The sequence below is a fragment of the Dreissena polymorpha genome, chromosome 4 (genome assembly GCF_020536995.1).
Source record: "Dreissena polymorpha isolate Duluth1 chromosome 4, UMN_Dpol_1.0, whole genome shotgun sequence".
NCBI lineage: Eukaryota > Metazoa > Mollusca > Bivalvia > Myida > Dreissenidae > Dreissena > Dreissena polymorpha.
Window position 1 is genome coordinate 46,367,085 of NC_068358.1, and position 21,186 is coordinate 46,388,270.

At 33.1% G+C, this 21,186-nt stretch overlaps 1 long non-coding RNA gene across 1 annotated transcript; it reads right to left on the reverse strand.

Annotated features, from left to right (window-relative positions):
• Positions 1–9,576: 9,576 nt before the first annotated feature.
• Positions 9,577–15,474, reverse strand: LOC127879818 (uncharacterized). The gene is made up of 4 exons (XR_008049248.1): positions 15,262–15,474; positions 14,169–14,300; positions 13,715–13,839; positions 9,577–12,420 (listed from the first exon to the last, which is right to left on the reverse strand). It is a non-coding gene; the product is annotated as an uncharacterized LOC127879818 (long non-coding RNA).
• Between the last annotated feature and the right edge of the window lie 5,712 nt (positions 15,475–21,186).

The following is a 21,186-nucleotide window of genomic DNA, read 5'->3' on the forward strand; positions in this document are numbered from 1 at the left end:
ATATCATCTTTATTATTCAATACAAACAAGAAGTTTTTCGCGGACGTTTGCATTAAAACAGTACATATCCAATATTGTTTTGTAATATCCTACCCTTAGGAGGTCATCAATTGTCTTGTGATGATTTTGAGGGCTCATATATTTTATAGAATTTCATTATTTCTGGTCAATTTGATGATAAATATCATTACATAAACAAAATATAACGTTTAATTGTCGATTTTGTTAGATTTTGTATAGTTTCCGGTAAATCTGGTACAGTATAGCTAGATTATGGTAGATTCCGGTAGATTTTGAAATTATCCGGTAGATTCCGGTATTTCCCCGTCACAATATACTAAATAATTTCCCGATAAAATTCAATGTAAAAGGGTTGTCGGCTCTTTCGGCCCCAAGCCATTTCGGCCTTTTTTTAAAGGCTTATTCGGCCGCAATTTCAGGCTCATTCGGCTCAAGTCCCAGGCTTTTTCGGCCCCAGTTTTAATTTGAATAAATCGTTGCAAATATGCAAATACTCTTTAAAACTATGGAATATTGTTTATTACAGTTTTATATTATCTTTATTGAAGATTATTCCATTTAAAAAAAGATTCTCTTGTCTTTTGCTTCAGGTATGTCGTCGTCGAAATGAGGCGTTATTATAATTGAAATTGTTTTGAGGCGTTAATATAAATGACATACAAGAGTCTTAGACGACTTTAAAAATAAAACAAACTATAAATTTACCGGAAATGCCTACAACTAATTGTTTGCAAATTTCGTCATAAATTACGTTACAAAATAAGGAAAGCTGTACATAACATTATTGATTTATGAATCGATACTAATGAACGAAACTGTTATTGTTTCATAGACAATTATCAATTTATTTTCATAAGCAATCAAAGTAAAAAAAATCTGTCGCAGAAATGCCTACAACTTGTTTGCAAATTTCGTCATAAATTACGTTACAAAATAAGGGAAGCTTTAAATATCATAATTAATTTATTAATTGACACTAATGAACGAAACTGTTATTGTTTCATAGACCATTATCAATTTATTTTCACAAGCACACAATCTTGCGTTTGAGAAAGGACTACATGAAAATATCCCAAAAGAAAATAGATTGTACACATATTGTAATATGAAAGTAATCGAACGTGAATACCTCTTCTTACTTGTATGTCTTATACCACAATAAGAAAACAAAATTAAAGTTGTAATAAGGCCATTATATTAATTGACGCTTGCATTCTATGTCTCAGTTCTCATTTAAAAAGAATGTTTACAATATCGTTCGCGATCGAGATAAGTTAGAATTTTATTGTTAAGTTAGTATTTGTTACCAAAAGTATAAATGTATGCCACGGATATGAAACGGGACCGTATCGGCAAATAGCTTGTCGATACTTTGTTACGTAACCAGTAGCTATCGATTAGCGTACATCGAAGCGCCGAGGTTATACATTTTGATGTACCCACTCGCGTCTTTTTTTTAAATTATACTTTCATTTCTCTGCCGATTTTGACAAATTATATATCATCAGAAAGCCTACGTTACGCAGTTTCTATATATATAAATATATATTATGTTTTTCTTCTGATTTTGGCAGCCCGGTGAGTTATAACTTTAACTTTTGCAAATATCACACGGTTTTAGAGTCTAGATTTACGGTTGACATGTTCGTACTTTATACCGAATTGTAGCGTTTATATTTGGAGTTCAGTTTAAAAAAATTACATCTTGTTTAGGAGAATAGAATTCTGTATACGATAGAAAAAAAATGGTTTTAAAATGAAATTAAGTAAGGAATGACTTTGTACGAAAGTATCGCGTGGTCCTAACGCAGAGAACTGATGCTTACGGTCTTGGCGATTTTGCTTTTGTTTAGATACCGGCCATTTAATTTCCTTTGTCATGATTATTATATTTTACAATAAAGCTAATTCTAAATGAAGCTTAAAAAAATTAACGATTTCAGCTCTTGTTTATTACACAGACAGGGTGTTAATTTTGTAACGAGACAGAGTATATAGCGGACCCTCTTGATATTTTTTGGCCGGGATTTTCAAGAATCTTTAAATAATTTTAATTAATTGATAATTTAAGGTAAATAACCTTTCATATAATTATACATAAAAACCTCTTTGAAAATAAACATCAAACGATGAATGTTTTGACACCCATTTTATTTGAAGTATGCAAAGCCGAAAAATATCAAGAGGGTCCGCTACATACGCTGTCTCGTACTAAAAATTAACACCCTGTCTGTGTTATAAACAAGAGCTGGTTGGGAGCGTGCCATTAATGGGTATTACAATCAAGCACTCACACCCCTGATGAGGCTTAATCAAGGTGTCAAAGTTCCTAACAATGACCTCTCTATTGTTGTATTAATTCCAAGTGAAAGACAACTAAAATCAAGAATGATTATAACAAACATACAATGGAGTAAAAACAATCTACCTTTGTCAAACTGAACAAGATCTGTTACTCTTTACCACTAGCAATAATGCCCTCCAATTCAGATGCAATCGATAAAATAAGCATGATGAAACAAATAAAATATTTACCATTCACTCTTTCGTATCCGTGCCTGGAAATCATATGACCCCGAAAACGAGACATCGTCTTGTAAGTTTTTGGGCACTCAGTACACTGGTAGACACCCACTGATTCGATTGCTTTTGTCACTTTTACTTTCTAACACGGTTTAACATTCTCAGAATTATCACTGCTACATGTGTAATCACCTAACAATTCATCTAAATCTAAGTCGTCATCATCCCAGTGAAAAAAATCCGATTTTGAATAGTTGGACATGATGCACTGATGTCAAAATACGAAATGACCTGCGTAACACCGACCGTGATTTTCAAGAATCTCTAAATAAGTTTAATTAATTGATAATTTAAGGTACATCACCTTTCATATCATTATACGTAATAACCTTTTGATAATAAACAACAAACGAATGTTTTTAACACCCATTTAATGTGAAGTGTGCAAAGCCGAAAATATCAAGAGGGTCCGCTATATAAAATTATCACCCTTTCAGTGTTATAAACAAGAGCTGAAATCGTTAATTTATTCAGCTTCATTAATAGTAAGATTTATTGATATGTTTCGTGAACAATATATTCGATCAAAAATATAATTATCCTGCCAACGGAAATGTAATGGTCGGTATATAAACAAAAGCAAAATCGCCAAGACCGTATCATCAGTTCGGAGCGTTATGACCGCGAGCTACTTTCGTACAAAGTCATTCCTTATTTACTTTCATTTTTAAACCGATTTTTTTCTATCGTATACAGAATTATATTCTCCTAAGCAAGATGTAGTTTTAAAAACTGAACTCCTAATATAAACGTTACAAATATGTATAAAGTACAACTATGTTTACCGTAAATGTAGATTCTAAAACGGCATGATATTTGCAAAAGTTAAAGTCATAACTCGCCGGGCTGCCAAAATTAGAAGTAAAACTTCATATATATTTATATATCTGAAAACTACGAAATGAAGGCTTTCTAATGATATATAATTTGTCAAAATCGGCCGAGAAATAAAAGTAAAATTAGAAAAAGACGTTAGTGGGTACATCAAAACAACGGAATAACAACGGAAATATACTAAAAGTTATATTTTTTGAAAGAGGAATTAATAAGCAACAAGATAACGTATAAACCAATAAAATCGGATGATTAGTTTTTGCATAAATTTGAATTGACTACGGTAAGGGTCAAATACTCGTTTCAACTCCTGTCAATATACGCTCCGTGATGTATGCATAGTAGGTCGGCTATAATAGATTTTGTTGATGTATATAGATGTGTAGATTTCGTTTTTACTAAAAGGCATATATACATTCGATTTGAATTGTTTATTTATTTATTTTATTAATAATTTCAATTTATATTCCACTTTTTGCGTCAAGAAAGAAATTAAAACAATTTTTATTTGTTAATGATTGATTATTTCATTTATAATTTCAATTACATTTCACTTCGTTTTTTTGCGTATTGATAGGACTTAAAAGTTGACAAAAAACAATTATCAATTCAGTTGCATAAGCAATCATAGAAAAAAGGTTCTTATTGTTCTAATTAACAGCATATGCTTAATTACTACGACCCCGTCTTTCATTATCGGGTGAAGCCATATTGACTAGCACCCGCACCTATGCCCGGTTTTATGACTTTATCAGGTTGTAAAATACATGTGTCATGTGTCACGTACGGATTAACAAATTAATAAGGCCATAAGATTAATCCCCGTTTGCATTCCATACCTCAGTTCGCATTTAAAAAGCATTTTACAATATTTCGCTAAATAACCGACACAAAACAACAATTGAAGATAGCAAACAAATACTCATCATTTACACCTTTAATCAAACGCAATATTTAACAAACAAACCGACAATCGATTCAATTAAAAGCCGGCACAATTTAACAATTAAAACAATAATGAATTACATACATTGGTATAGTTGTTAAAACGATAATGGGTTTCAATTAATTTCATTTAATCAAAAGCAATACTAAGAAACAAACCGACAACACGATATATCATTTTATGCACCTTTATTCAATTATATTCAAATATATTGTCACCAAACGGACGGCTAGCTAATCTTACACCCGCTGTAATCAATTAAGTTTTAAAGAAAAGGTGGGATAACAAATTGGGGCCGAATCAGCCTGAAATTTCGGACTGGGTCGAAAAAGCTTGGGGCTGAAAGAGCCTGTTATCTATAGAAGCGACAACTTTAAGCGAAAATAAATGCAACATTTTGCACACAGAGACCCCCGTAAACATACCTTTTCGGAAAGGTCATTCTAAGCTGAATCGATCTAAGCAACAAAAAAGATATGTCATGTTCAAACCAAGAAAGAACTTGACTCAAATCAAAATCGACTGTTGTTTGCACCTTTAATTTTCCGGTCATTTTCTAGTGAAATGTAACCTTTTTCAGTGCAAATTTTTACTTTAGTCTCTAACTTTATCATCAATCGTAACACTTCGTCCATCTCCGGATTATCCGAAAAGAGTAGACTCGTACCAATCGTAACACTTCGTCCATCTCCGGATTCTCCGTAAAGAGTAGATAGTAAACTTTAATAATTAAATTTGACTTTCTCGCTACATGTCTGTGTTTTGCTGTCATATTTTGTCGATCGAATGCTCGGTTCTAAAACGCCATATCATTGGCCAACACAATGAGAACAACCAACCAGATGACGCGTTATAAAATTAAAATGGGGTACATGTGTAGATGAAACACCGAGTGACATATAGCGTGAAAGTCAAATTTAATTGAATATTGAAGTTATTAGCTGAGCAGAAGATCGGTTAATTGTGTAATTACGTTGCTTTTACTGTCTTTTAACGAATCCAGTTGCATTTTGTCGGCAACTGCATGGGAACATGTGTGTTTTCGGTGAAAAAGGTCACGTCCAGTGTTCCACAATCTTTCAGCAATAGCCTAGGCATATAGTGCGTTTCATACCTTGTGTATATATAATACCTATACGAGGGTTATTTTTCAAACTGTGTATTTTTGTCAATATTCGTTGTTGAAAAGTCAAACCATACACAATATGTCAATGTGTACATTTAACAATCTGGAACCCCTGGGGTAAGCTCGGGGGGGGGGGGGGTAGGTTCCCCCGGGGGGGGGGGGGCAAATTTATGATACTGCTGCCTGTGGGGACAACTTTATATTTTGTAACATGATGTATTATGGGCCGGAGGCCTTTGTTTACAATAAACTTACTTACTTACTTACACCGATAACGTTACCATGGTGTAAACAATATTTTGTGATTTTGTTTGTTATTTTGTAAATATTTTTCAAGAAAAAGTATTGAACTAAACTCTGAAAGTATTTCTCATTTGTTTTTATGCATAAATTACTCATTTAGAACCCAATAATACATCAATATTTTGACTACCGAGCGAGTTGACTACCGTGCGAGTTGACTGTAAACCTATGTCAGGGATTTAGTAGTGAACACATTTTCTTTCCCTTTCGAAATCTCCAAGAGATAAAGCCAGAACACCAGTCTAAAGTTATAAAACATGGCTTCGAGTAAAATAGCAATCTCTTGCACGACGGTCACATTACATTCACCTCTGTGTTGGGCTCAGAACGGACTATTGTTATGAAAGCGTCTCATTCATGTCATGATCATTCAAAGCGTTCATCATTGAGGTTACAGTATACTAAACAATCTCTTGCACGACGGTTACATTGAATTAACTGCATTAAAGAAAACCATCTCATACCATGATATCTTATATCAGTCTTAATTAATTATTATAAAATTGATATGTTTTTTATGTTAAGAAACCAACATACATAAATACGTCGAAACAATGCCTAACGTCACTCAATAAAAAATATGTACAATTGTTTACATTTGCGAAGTGCGTGGAATAATTACATCTGTGTAAATGGGCAATACAATAGTTCCAAAGAGTTGCATTAAAACTCACAAGTTTTTGCACGATTTATCGTACATTTAAAAGTCATATTTCTTAATTAAATGCATGCGATCTTAAATATCCACACAAATATACGTTGTAGGCGTTTGTTCGGTTTTAGCTATTTGGTAGACAAAAAGGCGTGCTGAGCCTTATGCACATTCGGTACCCCTCGCAGATTATCATACTTATCCGATGTTTGACGGAAAGGGCCGAGAATGTGTGATTGCCTTATGCAGTTGTACGTGAGAGCAAGGAACGACAACTCTGCGTGGAGATTGGTAAAATAGATCTATGATGTTTTTTAGAGAGTACAGCATGAAACGATTGTTTAGTATGATGTAACCTCCAGTAAGTACAGTAGGGTCATATCCATTTTTTAAGAATCTGGTGCATGTAAACATTCGGTCTGGTCAGTTTTGGAAGGAAAACTATTTGGCAAAAAAATATGGAAATACAACGCCTTTGCAGCAACATTTACGACAATGATTTTTTCCTTCTATTTTCATTGGATTTTAAAAGTATTAAATAAATTTTGTTACTTTGATAATGATAAGTAGTTATATCTCTATTTATAGTGAAACTATTGTGAATAAACATATTAAATTTGGAATACAGATTTATAGTGCTGATTGTGCACTACGTGAGCGAGGTGTTTATTTTGCGGATCGGCTAGTATGAATTACGAGTGTTATAGATTACATTACTCTAAATCATTGTGTATCCCTCCGTGGTCCATTCGAAAGTAGTGCCTATTTCTAAAGAGTTCCTTTTCTCTTCTTGAATATAAGCCATTTAACAATGTGAGACATGTCTTTTGTGGTTATTTGTAATATCCTGTATGTGTCTGGAGTACTTTGATGCCTTGGATTGGAAGCTAACTTAAAAGATGAACTTTTGAGGGTGTGTTTTCTATTGTGTGGGGCTTTTGTCGAAATTAGGATTCCGAAACACGTTTTTCTACGGTGGGTTCATTCGACAGCGATTTACTTTCTTAGAAGTTGCGAGACGGTATGTTTTTGATTGCAATTATTGGAAGATGACAGATCCATCTTTAAAATGATACCAGGTTCGGAAAAATTGATACGTCGGAAAGGCAAGAAAAATGCTGTGAAAGTTGTCAGTTTTATAATGGGACCCTATGGGAATCGGAATTAGTGTAATATAACCTTATAAAGCCCTATTTGTCTGCGCGAACAAATTTGATGCTTTAGATGCACACTTGCACATCATGTGGAGTTCTGCAAACATCATTAGATACAGACAGGCACACTATTAGGAGTTCAGAATACAGATTTATAGTGAAGATCCTGTATCTTCTATTTACCCGCGTCTCTGCGTCTCTTCGCAAGTTTTTATACGGGTGTTATAGCGTTGGTGAAGTAATGGGCGCCTATAAATCTTTATCCAGATAACGTTCCCGTCGAGCTTATAATGTACGTTAAAATCGGGTTTATAAATTATTGGTCCCTAATGATCTGTGCTCAGTTTACATGACATGCGCTTATATACGTCCATTATCCCATAGTTGAACCCTATAAATATATGCGTCCAAAAATTGAGTGAGATTGGGATATGCATGGGATAACTCATTGACTTCTATCTATGGACTATCTGCGCGAATACGAGTGTAATAGCGTTTGGGAACTAATGAGCGCCGATTATTCTGCGTCCAGACAACGTTTTTTTATATCCCGCGTAAACGGTTATATTCGTGTTTAAAAATGATGGTTTAACGGTAATCTGGGCCCAGTAACATTTACATACGGTCGTACGTGCATTATAGAGCATTTAGAGCCCTATCAACCTGAGTCGAGAGTCAACACATTAAGCATAGGCGGCTCCAATGGAGGGGAGCGGACGCGGCGTACGCCCCCCCCCCCCCCTAAAATCTTCAAAGTAAAGTCAAATTTGATGCTTCACACTTAGCTAGATCTAAATCACATATGTAAACTCATTTTTATCTTCTTCTTCGTACTCATAACTGCCCACTAATCACAGACAATCGCTAAAATGTTTCAACTTTATACTCTGTGTCGCCCGGCGTATAAACTATGCATATTTTTGGCATTATAAGAAGGTACTTAGATGAAAGTAAATAAGGCGTGACATGTCCGAAAAGTGGTTGACAAAGCCTTCAAAATCACTTTAATCGTGGGGCTTCCGGGAGGGGGGGGGGGGGCTTCTGTTGAGTGTGCTTTAATGCTATTAATTGCATCAAATAACTAAGTTAATTAGATTGATGTACGTGCATGAAATCTCCGCGTGTTTTATTTTTTATATTTTTTTACCATTGTATAATTAATACCCCCACCCCCTCCAAAAAAGCATCCAGACAACGTCCACTTCGTGCTTATACGGTACAATTCGGGTGAAACCAGGGATGGATGCCTATTTATCTGCGCCCAGTTAACGTTCACATGCGAATATATGGTCTTAATTGCATTATAGTGTAATAAAACCCAATAAATCTGCATCGTATGGCCTAATAAAACCCAATCAATCAGCATCGAGTGAATAAATTGAGTTTCTTTATACGGTATCAATTGCATGAAGAAACTGATCCACTTCTGTTTATCTGTGTCCATCGAATATGCACATGCTAATTAACGGATTTAATAGCGTTGAGGAACACATGAACCCATATTGGTATGCGTCTAGACAACGATCACATCGTGCTTATACATCGGGTTTTATAAATGAAGGACAAACACACAATCTCATGTGCTTATCCCTTTACCTCTCACAAATGCACTTTGATGCATTTAAAGTCCTTTAGAAAATTAAATTAAATAAGTCCTTTCTTAACATATTCAAGTTTTAAATGCTTCATTTCCAATCCTTATGTACTGATGAGTAACAAACAGCATAAAACCTTAACAGACTGCGAGTTGCTGTTCTGGGTTTATGCTGGTTGCAAAATCAATTTTCACTTTGCTTCTTATGGGAGAAAGGGTTATACGGTCTATATTACATTTTAGAAGTTATACATTGTAATTACCTTATAATTGATGGATTGTTATTGTCAATGACTTTATGTTCTCTGATAATGTCATATCTTCCGTTTAAAGACAAAAATTGTTACAAACAAAAATGCTTAGAACAAGAACAACATTTATTCAGCAACAAAGCTTATACAAGCTCATAGCTTACATTATATATGGATTATACAATTTATTTATAAGTGATGGTAGAAGATAAAGAATGGACGATATTGTTATAAACTGGTAAACATGGTATGTTTATGAAGGGAATACATGATTTCATATAATATTGCAACTTTTTTAATTAATGACATTAACATGATAAAAAGGAGTACACCTTATTGGTAAATGTGCGTGATGCATATGGATCAATTGTTAGGCTATAAGACTAAATATATCTAATATGTATATCATTACATACATACATACATACATACATACATACATACATACATACATACATACATACATACATACATACATACATACATACATACATACATACATACATACATACATACATACATACATACATGCATGCATACATAAATATATACAACTTTATATGGTATTTCAATATGAACACACATCTATGAGATTTAACCATCCTTGGCCACATAAGTGCTGTTGAGTGCAGTCCTATGTTTGGTTAAATTTATTTGTTGCGAAAACCCGGACTAGACTTAAAAGGTTACAAATAAACAATCATTACAACTTTAAGTATTTTAAGATCATCTTTGAAGAGTGTCGCCATAACTAATGCGATAACGACGAATATGGTTAATTTCACAACTATACACAGTTAACATCATACGTCTCCTAAAATGCAGATAAAATTGACGTTTTAACAACGCATTATTTACACAAACTTCATCTTTAATATTTACCGATTCAAGGTGAAATGGGAGAAATGGTGAAATGGTTTACACACAATCTATACATTGCTGCCATTCACGTCTGTGGCAAACCATCTCGTTTCAAGAAAATCATACCATAACATCGAATAAACTATGGTTATAGGCAAATGCTAAAAAATGCATTGATTTTTAATCAAGAAAAAATATAAACTAGCAATAAAAGAGCGCAAATATAAACGCTTTTGTTTTGCAGACGAATAACAAAATATAGAAAAGGAGAGCGTATTAATAAAAGAAAGGCACAACATTAAATATATAAGGTTCATCAAACCCGATATTTTTGGTGTATTCTGCAGAATGCGTCTTAAATTAAAGAAGTTAAATCGAACCACTCAACCGTGGATGATATTTATAAAAAAAATAAACACTCGTTCGATGTGAAAGAAAGCCAAACATGAAAGTACTACGATCAAAGTGCGAATAAAAGTATAAATACATTTATAAATGTAAGCAAAACATGACATTTCTAAACGTTGGAAAATTAATAAATTAACAAAATAATAAAATCCCGGGAAAGCAACAACCTTCGGATGAGATTATCAAATGTTCAATAGTAAGACATTCAAAAGCAAACAATAACCATTGGTTTAATCAATTAATATTATTGTCTTGGTGCGAAGGGAACAAGTCATAGTTTAAAGAAATTGACGTAAATGATGCCAACAATTATAAACGCATACCTGTATATGGATATTTTCACGGATTTTGGCATGTGTTGAAGTTTTAAAAATAAAAATGATGAAATAAATAAAATAATGTAAAAAGATAAATGTTTACATCGAAATTAAATAGCTCAATAATTAAACAAGAATAAAATCAAAGATAAAAAAGTTATCCTTAACTAGTCTTAATCAACTGACCATTTGAGTAAAAGACTAGAACTTAAACAACTCGCCCATCTGTGATCGTATAGTAAGTAATATGTTTATGTTATAATTTATATCAGCAATCATCGTACTGTCACAAAATATAATGATAACAACAGAACTCGCCAAATTATTCCTTCGTAATGCTTTAAATTTTTAATGTGTTTAAATCATCAAAATATGCAAATACTGTAATATTGTAGAGCTTAGTAAATGTTCAGTATTACCGATTCCTCGCAAAAATAAAACTACAACGAAAATTTTGAAATCTGAAAAAAAAAATCAATTTCGTCAATTAACCAAAACGTGAAAAGGTCCATTTATCAAAACAATGGTACAAATCTATTCACAAGAGGCAAATTAATATCAGACATCAGAATTTTAATATGCTCACTATTTACAACAAATGTAAATGATAAAGGAAAATTATGTCGCATGTTTCGTTTACAAAACAATGTATGACCTTAGCATCTTAGGCCGAAAAGTAATATATGAAAATATAATAACACAATTTCTTAAATTTCGCTTAATGAGATGTATAACTCTGTCAAATGTTAAGTATCATCCTCTTATCCATATTTATACTCATACCAAGTTTCAATGAAATCCGCCAAAGCACTTCCAAGATATGGCTCCGGACACAAAAATTATTAAAATATTTTCGCAAACTTAATGATAAATCCAAAATGGTGTTTACATTTCGTGACGTCATTTGACGTTGCAATGTTATTTCAGCAACATAACAAAATGCGATTGGTCAATCAAACGAAAGTAAGCCAATGAAAATCCTTAAAAAGTATATTACACATGTGTAAGATAAAAATATTCGTAATGGTTATATTACAAGGGGAAGCAGGGTATGGCATGTGATAAATATATATCTGTATTGAAGTAACTGTTAATTACACACTAAGCACACTCACAAGCTAAACTAAGTTGTGTTGGTCATCATTGCTATCACAACCCTTCTTTGCTGCCTTATTCATGTGATATCTGATCACTTTTTTGTAGGGGCAAATCTCCTTTTAGTTCTTGATGGAGCAGGTGTTACATTCTTCATAACAAATGAGGTCAGATGGCGTTGCATTTTTTTCAACATTTGCAACGCCCTCTTCCACCACAAGTTCTTGAATTTTTGAGGCAACATCACTGTCGATACGTTGCAACAGCCCAGCGTTCTGTTGAAGATTCAATAAGAAATTTAAATAGCAGCAATTAATATAAACATGCACTTTGCAAACATTATCACCCCAATGTACGATCATCTGCATGTTAATACAGATCTTCAAGCTAATATAAATATATTATTATAAAGAGGTGTCAAATGAAAAGATGTAGATGTCTCAGTGTCTGACAGACAGTGTGACCCCAGAGTGCGTTGTTGTTGATTAGTTAAGATTATCAGTAAAATTTGAATCTTACATTAACAAGAGCTTGTTAACAGACAAAACAACAGCCCCCTAGTGGATATTTGCTGCATTGTATTTATATAACCATAGCAATCAGCAATTTGAACCATATTAAAGAAACTGACATGAAGTGCATATTCCCAATACGGCCATTTATGCCCTCCAAACTTTATCAACTCTGCTTACGTACTTTTTGAGTCAGCACGCTTTAAGTTTCCAATCATTTCTTTAAACTCAGCAACAATAATTTGCGCAGGAGGCAAAAAAAAAATGAAGGAAATTGTACATTTTTGTCCCTCTTTCAACATACCAAATTTCATCAACCTAGGTAATTTACTAGTTGACATATTGCAATATGCTGATTGCGAAGATGGACATACATACACACAAACGGAATGACAACTGCAAGTTCAATATACCTATGCCTTTCGGCAGGGAATAATAAAGAAATTATAATGGAAACCAGGGCATAATCTTTAGGTCCTTCTTCTCCTCATTATTTCGTTATTATTATCTTAATTATTGCAAAACTTTGACTTCTTAAGAAAGTCTTTAAACAGTCATTTTTAATAAAAGTCCATATAAATCATTCGACCACTGGCGTGTGGCTACCTTCGATTCCAGGAGCATGCTTTTAACAATCTTTAGTTTTATTATTTGATGTCAAATAACAACTATCAAAACGCAAGCATTTAGAGAAAATTAATTGTAAGTTATTTTATTATACACATCATCTTTTAAGGAAAGATCTAGGATAATGTAAAGGTACAGAGTGCTGCCAAACAAATCAGGTTTAAAGCTGGAGCAGTCTGATGACATTTTTAAATATTCTGCGTAATCCTATTCATCTTTTAGTTAACACTGGTAAAAATAGCTATTAAGCAAAGTCTTTAGATTTGGTTTTAAACATTTGCAAAAAATCAAATTCAAAAGATGTTTACATTTTTTTAAATTATTACGTGCCAGGTAAACAAGAAATCCCCATGATGGGGCAACTGTTGACAATTTTGATCACATGTTACAGCAAATGAATCAACAGAAATTTAACTTTACATATCAGTACCTCTCCACTTGTATGGTACTTGTGTTCGATGTTAGGAAACACCACCATTATCTTCTTGATGCCTTTACTCAGATCACTCCTCACATTAGAAGCAGCCATTTTTTGTCCAGCTCGCTTGATGAACCCTTGTATTAAATGACATAATGTTGACAACCTAAACAGTGCTTAAAACCAACAATAGCAAAAAATGATTGGATGAAGATGTTTAATTTAATTGTCATCATATTTTGCTTATCACACTTTTACAGAGGTAAAAACAATAAAAATGAGGCAAACACAATACAAATGTACATTTTGTACGAATCAGAAGAAATTGATGATATAACCAGTGGATTTTGAGCATTGGTGCAATAGTAAGGTTTCTTAAGTGTTATGATTGCAATAAAACAATGTAATGTACAGTAATTGTCCTGCTTGTGGGTAAATTAAATAAAAGAAAAACAACACATCCAACCTCTTCAGGGGTGAATATAAACACTTCCTTCAGAATGATAGAAGCAGGACAGTCCAATTTTTTGGAGAGCTGCACTGCATGCCTTGTTTTCTATTTAGCATATGAATGTTGCTCACTGCTAACTGTCTTTGTCTGAAAAGTATGTTAATATCTTTACAACTTTATGTACATGAAAATGCATATTTTATCTGATATCACACAGTGTTGAGTTTTGACAACTATTTGGACCAAATTTGTTAAAGAACAGATACTGTAAGTCTAATTTCATCATAATATTAGTCAGTATAAAACAAAAGGGTAAACATTTTACTCTTCATGGAATGATCTGATCAATGTTGGCATTTTACCAAGTCCAAAGAAATAAATCTTATATTTTTATCTGAGCATTTATCCAGTCAATAAGAACAAATTTTTTTGTTTTGCACTAAAATCAACACCATTTTAAGAACATTTTTAAAATCCTATGTCCATCATTACATGTACATTGTTTATTTTTGCATTAAATGGCTTACAGGATGCGCTACATTGATGTTTCAAAGTTTATATATAAAAGATTCTTGTACATTTAGCTGATTCATCTGGATCCTATTTTTTAACAAAATTGTTATTAAATACAATGCTTTCCAATTCAGTAAAGACTGATTTATATGAGACATTGCTATTATCTTGTTTATGAAAATAAAGATTCTGCATACTAACAAGGTGCTCAGGTAAGCTAACAAGAGCACCGCATAAAAGGTGCCACGCTCGGCTGCGGGTGCAGTTTTGAATACATGAAAGCTTGTCAGATTTTTTTTTAAAGGTCACAGTGACCTTGACCTTTGACCTAGTAACCCAAAAATGCGTGTGACATGTAGAACTCATCAAGGTGCAGCTACATATGAAGTTTCAAAGTTGTAGGTTGAAGCACTTTGATTTTAGAGCCAATGACAAAATGTTAAGGTTTTAGCATGACGCGGACGGCCAATGACACGACGACGGACACGACACGACAAGCTGGCTATGACAATACCTCGGGTTTTCTTCGAAAACAGCCGAGCTAAAAATCAATGACAAGCATGGAGGGGAAGGTTACCATTTTTCTGTCCAATACCTTCTCCTTTTCCAGTTTTCTCTTCTTATTCTTGTCTGTACCATGGTGGCATTTCAGAACCTGATGTCCAAGGCTCACATACATATATGGGTTCACCCCATCGACCCAAGAAACCTTATGGGAGGATGAAGTAAAAACTGAAATTATTCATCAAAACAGATTTTTTTTTCTGCTTATGTATACACTTTATTTCAAAAACACAAAAAATTGAAATTAAACAAAAAAATCCATATCATGAATTCATTCATTTAATAGGAACAAGAGATGTGTTTGTCAGAAACACAATGCCCCCTATTGCGCCGCTTTGATTTTTGTTTTACCTTAGACCTTGAAGGATGACCTTGACCTTTCACCACTCAAAATGTGCAGCTCCACGAGATACACGTGCATGCCAAATATCAAGTTGCTATGTTCAATATTTCAAAGGTTAATATTTCAAAAGTTATCGCAAGGTTACCAAGGTTAAAGTTTTGGGACAGAATGACAGACAGACAGGCCAAAAACAATATACCCCCGATCATACAAACTGGGGGCATTAAAATAGTTGATATAGGTACATAGAATCACATTGTTCTTAAAAAAAGAGAAAGTACAAATGTTTTCACCTTCATAAGTCTTCATTTTAAAACTTTTTTGATTTTTGAAAGACAATTAATAAGGAATTTTGTGACAGGATATGGGAATGAACAATACTTTATCAATTGGGGAAAAATTCTTTCATTTTTTTAAGTCAAAATATTAATGCAAGTAAAAAGCTATCTGTGAGGCATGCTTTTTTCTACTTACCCGTTGTGATAAATATTCAGGCCACATAAAAGCTAAATAGATTTGATAACGTCTTAACAAACTTATTGTATAAAAATAATTAATACCATAGTGTATTGCAAACATTTCATCATTTAAGAAATATATGAGCGTGGCAGAATTTATAGGTGCCAGTGTAAATTTAGTATTAAATTATTAAATGGTGAATAAAAAATAATAACATAAAAAATAAACTTCACAATTTTTTTTATATTTTGCTCTAACATGGCTCATCTTGAAGGACATACGCTTTTTGGTACAAATTCAAGTGATTAACATAGTAATCAAATACTGAGAAAACACTGCTTAATGCCCCTGTGTTGCCATGGCTGTGAATACTGGTACATGGCTATCATCACCTGGGTATAAATATCCATGCATCCAGAACAGTATTTACAGATTGCACTGCTGTTACTTAATAATAAATAAATGAAAATAAGTGCATGCAGAACAATGTACGCTGAATTGCTAACAGTTGATACCATTATTTTCCATTAGAAGTTTACTGTGTTTTTTTAAAAAGCACTGGAATGATAATTTGTTAAATAATCAGAGCTCGATTCAATGTATTCAAAATGACAATAATAGAAGGTAATTGTATTTCTCTTCAACTTATAATTGATAATATTTGACAACAATTTCATTAATAATATTCACTCTAGTCAAGGTCTACAAAACGGTAGTGTCAATATTGTAAGGAAAACAAAAATGGAAATGCCGAATTTTTTGGTTCTATAACCGATTATTTAACAATTATACTATCAATTTCATGTTTTTAAATTTGTGCTTTTGCATTGTTAAAACAATTAAATAAAAGTATCTTGTCTTCATTGCGATTTCTCGTGTGAAGATTGGCAGACGACATCTTGAAAACTTTGACAAACATGCGGTAGCAGTTTCTTTACAGCAAATTTTTTGTTTCCTAACCATGTTGCCAAATTGTCCTTACAATACTGACTCGACGAAGGTCTACACAACGGTCGTGTCAATGGTCCCAGTGTCAATATTGTTAGGAAAACAAAAAAGAAAGCTAAATGTGTTTCTTTCAAACCAACTATTTTTTAAAGATTAACCAGTGTTCTCCGGCAGCACCAGCAGCCGGCGATTTCACCGGTTACATTCAAGCTAGATGTCGGCTACTTTTCTCCAAGTTATCACTTGAAATTTGCAGTTTCATTGCTTAGTTGCTGGCTACTTTGAAAGGTTTATGGACGTTTCGTGCCACTACCAGTTCGTGCCACTGATATTTGTGTTGAAAAGGGGTAGACGTTTCGTCCCACTGATAATATATAGGCGGATAGGTGTGAATAATGCCGTTCAGGTGTGAATGATATTGGGGTGTATATAAATGTAGAAAATTACAACAATGTTGACAATTATGATTATAAATAACAAACAAATTAAATGATTTATCGTTAGTATACTAATATTTATAAATAGTGTATTATATGCGACAAGCATGAAGTGTTGTTATTTTTTATGAATCATGTGTATGCGCTTGTAATAATAAAATAAAATGATTTATTGTTAGTATAAAAACATGTGTGCATAGTTCATTATGTTTAATAAATATAAAACATGAATGAACAATAATACATTTAAAATAAAGTTGGTCTTTTTCTCTTAAGAAAAGCTTATGCATTACTATCGACTCACAAACTTTCAATTAGCCGTATGTGTCTTTACGTTATAAGCAAACAATTAATTACCGAATCGGGCCTTTAATTTACCGACACGGGCCTTTGATGGCCAATTAGTAACCAATTAGTAAACAACTCACCGCTGTAATTATGATACAAACTGTCTATGTGTGTAACAGAGTTTATTTACAGGTCCTACCGGCCTCTTCACGAGGTCTTTAGGTAAACTGTGTAATTCATTGAAAGAGTAAATAAAGTCAGTTGAACACACAGTATATAATACCGCCAGACGGTACGAAGGAACAACGACGTTAAAGGTATTTTTTTTACATGTATAGAATAATAAAGCAATATATTATTTTCAATTGATAGTTATAATTTAAATATTATCTTATAAAAACTAATATAATATTTTCAGAAACAGTGGATCTGACAATCCGCCTTGTGTCGGAGCACGTCCTGACTCGGGTACACCGGAATATCTTCAAAGAAGTGCACGGGCGGCTCTTCGAGATCTGGGAGAAGTACTACGACGATGACATGACAACTACTCAACTGCTGAGAGCGTTCAGCCATATCATCGGGCTGGGACCGAGCACAACCCAGGATGACATCCACGATGAAGACTTCTGAAATGCAATACATTGTATATATGATTTGTGTATGTGTATGATAGGATAGTATGCTGTTGTATTTCGAGGGGTTAAAGCCAGAACGTGATAACTCCATTTTTCAAATAGTGGAGAAAAACGCAAATTAAGGTTTGACAGACTACAACTTTTAGATGAATATGAATATCAGCATAATATTTGGTTATAATATAGGTAATAGTATTGTTTTGATATTGTAAACATATTATATGATTGCATACAATATTTTAATGATTTTGTATTCAAAATAGCACTTACTTCATTCTGGCATAAACGTTAAACATATATATTTTCAGAGTACAACTGTGTTAAGTGCACTTGGTGCTATTTTGCATAAGAATTGAACGCTGCTTTTCCTATGCCATACAGGAATTAGTGCCATTAAAGCAAAACAGCCTTGTGCTATGCATCTATTTTACGAGACTAAACGAAACATGTGCACTTAAAACAAGTTTATTTTAATAATCATAATGGTAATTCTTTTTGTAGAAGTACATACTTATTTTCTTTTGCATTCTAGATTTGAACAGGACATGCAAATGTGTCTCCAACCTTAACAATGGACGAAAGTTAAGATTCAGATATTCTATTCCACATCTGCATCTTATCTATCTTCTATTGTATCTGGGTCTGGAATATCCTTGATATACTGGTGATATTCTGAAGGAATTATCCCTTTAGAGCAAAGTGATGGCAGGTCTTTCTTCTTTGTTGCTGTAATTGGAAGTTCGGAATCTACAAGGGTTGTATGTCACATTTTATAGAAGGTCCTTTGATAGAGGATTTGATTTGATTTTATAGAGGATATGAGTTTACCACACTGAAAACTGGTGTCATCAAAACTGCACTTAAAAAACACACACCCGGATCACAATTGTAGTTTTATCAATTTTATTTTTGTCCATATAACCTTTTGTCCACTTACATTTACAACATTTGGCGGCATTACAGTTTAAGCTACATGTTTGATATAAAAAGCGTCATAGTATTTCATAGGCACAACAACATACGGAGTTCTCTTTGGTGTAACCCTCACAATTGGTTTCCATTAGTAAATATACCAATGTAAATTTCTTTGCTCATTCTATGTAAGCAGGTACACTGTCACACTCCATTTGGGTATGTCCACCTTCTAAATACTTTTGTTCAATGGTGTCTATGTTTTTACATTTTTCAATGCAACAGTAATAACCTATTTTCGATTTTGACCACTAAAACAGTCAGAATAAAAGCATACATTCTTAACTGTGATGGGAAGGGATTTCATGTAAGTCAAAAGACAGGTTCCCACTTCACAGCCGCATTTTCCGTCAGTTTCGTTCCACAATAAACATGTCAAACTTGTGTTTTGTAAACAGTAAAAGAAAATATTGAAACTTTTTCTTTTATAATAAACTTGGCTCACACGAGAACATGGAATCGGTAAAACAGCCTCTAGATCAAATCTTATTTTACCATCTTAGTGGGAGAATAATGTCTTTTGGATAAGCACCAATAAAGGCATATTCTTCCTATCTAATTACAAATTAGCACAATAGTTTGTGTATTCCTGTTTAAATAAACAAGATGCAATAATTCCTAAACAAGGTAAGGGCTTCATATTTTGTTTTTACCTTAAATTATATGCACTAATGGCTTATGTTTAAATGATTTAAGTGCACTTAAATCCTTTTGGCACATGTTTTTCCTCTCAATATGTATAAAAACTTATTGTGCCAAAATGACTTAAGTGCACTTGAAGCATTCTGGCATACACCAGATTTGTCAATAAGCACTTAGTGCACCTTGGTTCTTTCGGATTAACTATGTTGTATTCAAGATAAGATTCCAGGGAATAGTGCATATTGTAGAGCGTTGGAATAACTTTATGAAAGTGCAAACAAGTGATTTTTGATAAAAAGTGCACTTATCACGTTCTGGTTTTAACCCCTCGATTTGTGTTTCTATATTTGTGCACTTTTGTATATGTGTATTAAAACAATGTTTGAATATATTTATGTAATCACTCTAGATATTGTTAAAATGTATGCATGCATTCACTTCTGATGTTGTTAATGTCAATTTATTGCAAATGTTTGTATATATTTATGTAACCTCTGCCAACACAAGATAATCCTACAAGATTGGGTAGGATGCAATTTTTTTTTAAATGTATGTTTGCATTCACTTCTGATGTTTAAATATATTTATGTAATGTATTGTTTATGTATTATATGAAGCATTTAAATTGACTCTTAAACAATCTTGAAAAAAAAACAATGTTGTTTTCCCATTGAACAGATGTTACAATCAAAGGTGCGAAAGTTTCCTGTTATGATTTCACACCTATACGGTATTATTCACACCTATCCGCCTATATATTATCAGTGGGACGAAACGTCCAATGCCCTCCTACACAAATATCAGTGGCACGAACTGGTAGTGGCACGAAACGTCCAGCACCCGTTTGTTTATGGACGTTTCGTGCCACTACCAGTTCGTGCCACTGATATTTGTGTTGAAAAGGGGTAGACGTTTCGTCCCACTGATAATATATAGGCGGATAGGTGTGAATAATGCCGTATAGGTGTGAATGATATTGGGGTGTATATAAATGTAGAAAATTACAACAATATTGACAATTATGATTATAAATAACAAACAAATTAAATGATTTATCGTTAGTATACTAATATTTATAAATAGTGTATTATATGCGATAAACATAAAGCATGAAGTGTTGTTATTTTTTATGAATCATGTGTATGCGCTTGTAATAATAAAATAAAATGATTTATTGTTAGTATAAAAACATGTGTGCATAGTTCATTATGTTTAATAAATATAAAACA